This window comes from Crocodylus porosus, unplaced genomic scaffold, assembly GCF_001723895.1.
Source record: "Crocodylus porosus isolate Cpor-Errol unplaced genomic scaffold, CroPor_comp1, whole genome shotgun sequence".
Lineage (NCBI taxonomy): Eukaryota > Metazoa > Chordata > Crocodylia > Crocodylidae > Crocodylus > Crocodylus porosus.
In genome coordinates, this window is record NW_017728932.1 from 5215325 (window position 1) to 5222698 (window position 7374).

General features: G+C 47.7%; 1 protein-coding gene and 1 long non-coding RNA gene across 3 annotated transcripts in view; one reads left to right on the forward strand and one right to left on the reverse strand.

Moving 5' to 3' along the window:
• LOC109317043 overlaps window positions 1–2494 on the forward strand; it is a 22628-nt gene extending 20134 nt beyond the window's left edge. Inside the window, exon 3 of the long non-coding RNA XR_002102958.1 lies at window positions 2477–2494. This is a non-coding gene — a long non-coding RNA (uncharacterized LOC109317043). The remainder of the gene's footprint in view (window positions 1–2476) is intronic.
• The window catches only part of GATSL2 (GATS protein like 2), a 169145-nt gene that overhangs the window by 106870 nt on the left and 54901 nt on the right, over window positions 1–7374 (reverse strand). The gene's annotated exons all lie outside the window — the stretch shown is intronic.

Consider the following 7374-nt stretch of genomic DNA (forward strand, 5'->3'; position numbering starts at 1 on the left):
CTTCACTGCAGGGCCTTGTCCCCCCCAATTCCCCTTCCCCCACAACAGACTTACCAGCTACATGCAGCTCTTCAAGCTGCCAGGCTGTGCATCAGAAATCGAAGCAGTGTTGGCCTATATGCCTCCTTAAAAATCAGCTATTAGTATGGGCGCCCAAAATCTCTATCGGTGCACCCCTACCAAGTTCTTATGCAGCGCTTTTCACAAATAGATCCCAGGCGGCAGGAAATGGTATTATCCTGCTGTATTGTAATGTCCATCCAGCTCAACAAGTGAGCAGTGACACTCTCCTGCACAACTGCCTCCTCATCCTATTCAACACCAAACACGGGGATGTCGTAATATGAGAAACACCCAAAATGAAGAACACACACACAAAAAATACAGATTTCACATTCAATTTTAGAAAACACAATGTAAGACAGTAACCTACTGAAGAGTTTGAATGACCCACAAGGTACAACTCTCTCTTCTCCAGAATCAGCATCAGCAGTGCTAGTCACAGACTTAAAACGTACTCAAATCCCCAAAAATACTTACATGTCCTGAAAAAGCATTGGAAACCAGATATGATGTCCAAAGATGGATGGAATGGGAGACAGATGTGAAAAAACTGGAGAACAGCAAAAAAGAAAAATCCTGCTAGAGAGGCACAGCATCACATTTTCTTGAGAAAGAAAAGAAAAACTAAATCTCTCTGGGATGCATATTCCCCTCCCCCCCCCAACTCTCACATTATGGTTTTCACAAACATATCTCAAAGCACTTGCAGAAACAACATCAGCACCAATATCGGTTTTTATAGCAACCCAAGCTTTGCTGAATTAAGTGTAAAGTAGCCATTCTCCCTGGTCTGGCACCGTACAGACCGGTCTGAATACTCAGAGCTCTTTCACCACACTCGCTGATTGGGAGGAAAAAACCCCACCTTCAAACATCCATGCTACATAAGTTATGTTGAGGGTAAATTCTCTGACAATTTACACGGCTTTTACTTTGCTTTCAAGCTGAACTTTTATGTTTATTCCAGCCTAAAAGAAATGAAGATGAAGAACATGAAAACACTTGTTTGCTAGGAAGGATTAGAAACTAGCGTACTGCCCATTGAGAAAGTAATGGGACAGTCAGGGAGGGGAATGTATGCACATAATAGGCTAAGGACACAAGCTGCACATAAGGCAGTGCAAGTGATCAGAAACTGGTTTAAACCTGTAACAGAACATAAACTCAGTGCACATAAACCAGTTTCAAAATGGCCAAAACTAGCTTAAGATAAACCTGGTTAAATATAGTATCAGACTTAATTGATTTGGGTCAAACCAGTTTACGGAATTTCTCCCCCAGGCACCTTTCTGGCTTAAGTTAAACCAGAGTCCGCCCAGCATCCCAACATGCTTTTCAGCCCCAGGCTGGGATGGGCTGTCTGCCCCAGGCAGCAGGGCTGGCCCTGCACCTCTGGTCTCTAGCTGGAGCACGGGGTGCGTGGCCAGATGTCAGCCTGGCATGGCCCCTAAAGCAAAGGTGGCAGGGAGAGGGGTTTATTTCCCACCCCCCCCTCAGGGACCTCAGCCGGGGTCTGCCTGGCCAGGGTGGAGCAGCACCTGTCAGGGTAACTCCCTGCCCTCCCCTCTTGCTGGCTCCAGGGGCCAGGGCTAGGGCACGGCCCCATCATTTGCCTGCCTCACCTGCAGCTGAGGCTGGTGCTGGTGGTGCTAAGGCAGGGGTGGGCAATTATTTTGGGCAGAGGGCCGCTTACAGAGTTTTGGCAAGCCATCGAGGGCCGCATGATAGGCAGCCAGGGACAGATAAATATTCACTTTCTAAATTTTTTAGGGGCCCCACAGGCCAGACAGAATGGCCTGGTGGGCCGCATCTGGCCCCAGGCCCGCATTTGACCCCTGGGCCACATTTTGCCCACCCCTGTGCTGAGGGCAGGTGTGGAGAGGCCAGGCCAGGCCTCAGGGCAGGTCCCTTCCCAGCCAGCTTGGACTGGGGTCGTGAGAGCTGCGAGGCTGGATTGCTTCTGGCTCCTCATGCCCATACAGGGCTTGGCTGTCAGGGTGCCACTGCAGCCGGCAGGGCTCTCCCCCTCCTTCTCCCTGCTCTTGCTGCTTGGTGCCAGCCAGGGCTGGGGTCTGGCCATGCTCCTCTTCCCTCCCTCCTTCTCCCACAAAAGCCTGTCAAAGAGCTGCTTCCCCCCTCCCTCTCCAGGCACACCTTGCTGGGGACCCTGCAGGCCAGGGTGGGGGTTTAAATCCCTCCCCAATCTTACTCAGGCCTGCCGGGGCCTGGCCATGCCCCCCGCCCCAGCTCAGCTTCCCTTGGCCACTGCCAAAGGGAAGGGAGGGCTGCTCTTGGCCCTGCAGCTTCTGGCCTGAGCCCCTGCAGGCATGTGACTGCATTTCTGGAATCAAAAGTGAATGTCTATTCACTTGCAAATCGGTTCAATCTACACCAGTTAGACTAATCTGCAAAGAGTGAATCAATTCAGACTCAGGCTTTTTGCATGTCTGTACTTAGCCTTAAGCACCACATCTCTGCCTTACTCTCAGCCTGGCATTATGAAAGTAGTCTGACAAGAGGATCATTAACAACCCCTCCTTGATCGTAACCTTCACAAACCTATCAAGAACCCTGTTCCAGACCAGGTGCATCTACCATGCATTGTTGCCACTACGTCCTTTTTCCCGTACCGCTCTGTGGAGGACAGATCTCGATGCTACTGTACAGAGGCAGTCGGAGTGTGACTTCAGCGCTGCTCTGCGATATGATGTTTGCAGGGAAGTGAAAACTTTTTAGAAACATGACTCCCCTAGTCCCCATTCTTTCAGGGTTGGGAGAATGTATAGAGACAGTGTGGGAAAGGCAGGCCAGCCCACGCCGTGATAGTGGATTTCTAAAGCACTGCTAAGTCCAAAGCTTTATGTAAAGTCAGCACTCTGAGATATGGTCTGGAGGCTTTGTTCTGGCAGCAATTAACTGGCTTAGTCACCAGTTTTTTTTCCTGCTGCCATTGACCTGTGGCAGTGAGTAAACAGTATGTTTTTCAAGCAGACAGAGAGCTAGGCTTGGGAGGCTCCTCAAAGACCTAAAGAAATCATAACTGGACCTTTATCTCCATGATGGTTAGAAGACAAGAGAGGAAGCAGAAGAACGGGCTGGGTGGTTGCCGTACAAGTTATTTGTCACTAGGCGCCCAAATTCAAACATTATCGGGTCAGGGGCATAAAGAAATGTGGTGCTGGCCTTTCTAGACTATAATTTCAAAATGATTTTCTGGCCAATGTTTCTAAGTACAAGTACTTTTGCGTAAAGACTAAGAAATGCTTCCCCATACCACAACACTAGGGTAGCCACCTTGCAAGCTGAAAGGTCCCCATGCCATTCCAGCTCTTGACAGCAAGCAGCTCTGCCTATGTGCCACAGTCATCACCTTTCACCACAGCTGACTAACTCAGCCCATGAGTATACGCAACTTCATCAGTGCACCTTGGTCCAGATCTGCAGCACTCGCTGCTCTTGTGGTCTATGCCCCTATGACCAGATCAGCCAATATGCAATTCTGGCCTTATCCATCAGTGATGACTCTGGTACCCGTGTGCTAGCACCGCCTAGACCTGACCCCTGTTTTAGTCCTACTTGGTGACCTCTACAACCAACAGCCATTTCCTACCAACTACAGAGTGACCAGGCTTGGAAGGAGTGACCCTTGTATTTCCATTTCAAGGTCTTTATACTTTGTGCTCTTACATAGGGCCTAGCACAGTGGGACCCTGTTCCAGAGCTGGGACCTCTAGCTACTATAATACAAACAAGGAACAGTTTGAAATGTGAAGAAACAACAGGTCAACTGTGATATGGCCAAGGCCTGTATTGCTTGGGTGGTAGGGAACAGTATACTTGCCTGGATCTGGAGGGAAAAAATAAACAAACTAATCTTTAATGAATATATTAAATTAAATTAAAGCGTGATCAAGCTACAGGTAATTCTAGACAAATAGCTGAATTGAATATTCAAATAATTATTTACCAAGCAAACTAAGCTGCACAACATTTTCCTGGTGGGTAGTTTTAACATCCACTTACAGCCTTTCACAAACACATGCTGAAAACATCAATCAACATTTCCTAATGCAGGATGATTGATTTGCCTGACCTCCGCAAACACATTTATATTTGAAGTAGCTGAATAAATCTCACAGAGGGAGTTTTCATTCATTTGGCAGCAGGACCCTTCTTATTTTGCTTTTGTTCTGTTAGTCTTTTTTCCTCTTAAAAACCTTAGTTCTGTGAAATGCAAATGCAGAAGAACACCCAGACCTATGCAGGAGTCAGTTCAAATCCTTTGCTCGCACTGAACCACACTTTCCATTGCAGGCAGCGACTTCAAGGAAACTAGTTGTGGAGTTGGCTGCTACTCATTATAAGGAAGGGAACTGACCAAGGGAAAGCCAGTACTAGTTGCAGGATCTGGGGTAGTAGAAGGGTTGCGATACAGAGGAATGGAGCACCGAGATCAAACTTAGGCTAGGTACAGACATTCAAAAAGCCCGAGGTAGAATTGATTTAAGTTACGTGTTTTTTCTGCAAGTGGCATGGTTTTTTAGATCGGTAGCAAACATATTCACCCTCCGGTGGCGCAGGCAAATCTTAGACCAGGTTCCACCATTTTTAAACCAGCCTGTGTCTGCAAAACTTCTGTTCCGTTACGGGTATAGACCAGTTTCGTGTGCCAAATTTCTGTTCTGTTACAGGTATGGACCAGTTTTCAATCGCTCATACTGGCAAAAGTATGGCTGCTGGGTACCTGGCCCCAGACCGGACAGCATATATGCACCATGAATGATTCCAGTCTCAGGAAAACCAAAGCAGTTTAGGAGGCACTGCCCCATCCAGAATGAAGGAGGTTGAGGAGACATCAGTGCTCTTCAATTGTTAACATCTTCCTCTTCTAGCTCCAGATTTCAAAGGGAGGACCAGCCCCTCAAAGGTATAAATGTGCTTGCTTGGCTTCAGACTCAGGCTCCATTTATTCTCCAATTTCTTCCATAGTAAAGGGCCTTATTTCAACTCAGTAGCCTTTTGGCGAATGTTCTTGCATCAGGTAAGAGATCTATTTATGGTAACTAGCAGTGCAAAAAGAGAGGCAAGGAAGATGGTTATGACCAGGGATCCAGGTTTTCTGTTGGCTGTGGAAAAACACGGATTTTCCCCTTTAAAGGAGAAAAAGGTGGGAAATTGCAGGTTTCCCCTTGTAGGCTGGCAGAGTTCCAGCCTGCAAGGGGCTGCCTGGGGCTGGGGGAGTGGCAGGAAGGTGATCAGGCAGGGGGCACCATGTGTATGTGCGCATGTACACATGAATGTGGCAGCCAGGCAGCCTGGAGAGTAGCTCCTTCCAGGTAAGTCTAGGGGGGGAGGGAAGATTGAAGTCCCCACGGGGAGAGGGAGTGGGGAAGAGCTCGGGGTGCTGCCAGCAGGGCCTGACTGGGGAAGCAGGATGGAGCCAGGGGCAGCTCATCTGGGGGGGCCGTCTCCCCACCACTGCATACACTCCTAGGGAGGACAGCATGGGGCGGGGGTGGATATAGACTGCCCACCTCAGGCTCAGGGCTCTTTGCCCTGCTGCCCTCCCCCGGCAGCCTCCATGGCCCAGTGGGCGGGACCTAGGGCAAAGCAGGGTGGAGATGCTTGGTGCCACTGCCACCATGGCAAGGTGTTCCCTGCCAACGCAGCAGTAGTGCAGGTGGGGGGGAAAAATCAGTGCTGTCACCACTGGCAGTGGCATTGCATCTCCCTGCCCTAGGTCCCACTTACTGGGTTGAGGAGGACCCCAAGTGAGGGGCATCAGAACAGAGAGCCCCGAGCCCAGGGTGGGCAGCCCGCATCCTCCTCCTTCACATGGGCTCTGGTTTGTGGAGTGGAGCCGGGCTCCGCACTCTGCTGTGGCCGCATCCAGGGCTGAGCCACTGCTGGGGGGCAGAGGGCTGTGGGCCCTGGCTCTGCAGCCCCGGCAGCTGGGGGCCCCCTCTAGCAGGGCTTGTGGGGGCAGGAGGCTGCGGGTTGGGAGCAAGGGGTACCAACAGGGCTGGAAGGACTGTGGCCTGGCATATTAGGGCTGCTCAGTAGCACAAAGCAGCAAGGACAGCTGCACCTGGACCCACACCCACGTGAGCAAAGGGGCTGGGGAAAGCTCTGATTTTCCATGATTAAAAAACCCAATATCGAATGCCAAAATATACAGGCATTTAGAATTTATTTTATGATAATGATTAAAGCACTGGTAGGCTTCCAAATTGCTTTAAAATTGTAAATATATCAATAAAACATTGTGTTCAACTGAAATGCAAAAATCTAAAACTCTTGGTTGAGAAATGATACCTTTTATTAGACCAACTAGGAAACTGCAAAAAAAAAAAAAAAAAAAAAATTCTTTTTCCTGAAAGCTTTTGGGGTCAAACACCCTTCATCAGGCTCTGGGAAAATTAAAGATGGTAAAAAAAAAAGTTGGTCTAATAAAAAGGTATCATTTCTGAACCAAGAGTTCTAGATTTTTGCATTTCTTCTCCTCTCAGACCAACACGGTTACCAAATACATCTCTGAAACATGGAAGATGCTGAATTTTAGCTGAGTTTTGGATTTTAAAACTTCATTGTAGAGTAACAAGAAAGATTTTTAAACCTCCCTGCTTGCCATCTGTCACTTCCAGGGAAGGAATCCTGCCTGTTCTACACAACAAAGAGCAAGTCAGAACAACTCACAGAGACACTCGCATGGACCCAGATATATTTTCCATCTCCAGCTCCCTCTGTGCAAAAATGAAGTTTATTTCCTACCTATGGGGACTTTTTACCATCATTAAATTTTCCCAGGGCTTGACGAAGGGTGTTCGAGCCTGAAAGCTTGCAGAAAAAAAGGACATTTTTGTTGTTGTTGCAATTTCGTAGTTGGTCTACTAAAAGGTATCACTTCTGAAAAAAGTTCTAGATTTTTGCATTTCTTTTTGTCTCAGACTACCAGATACATTCCTGTGTTCAACTGAGTGTGTGTGTGCGCACGCACGCGTCATTTCATTTTAATCATGGAAAAATGCTGATTTTTGTTTTAAATCAGAGAATTTACGGCTCTTATTTTTAAATTAGTGAATTTAAAATTTTTGGACAGAGAAAACCGGGATCCCTGGTTATGACAAATTCAGCCCTGTATCCAGGACAAGACAAAACCATGTTGTTCCCTCCACATCCCACATGTATACAATATATATAGATATATACATACATATTTATATGCATATAAGGCATAAAGACCAACAATATTTATGTTTCAGACATGCATTAGGTACACGTACCCAGACTTGCACATAATGCATGCTCTAG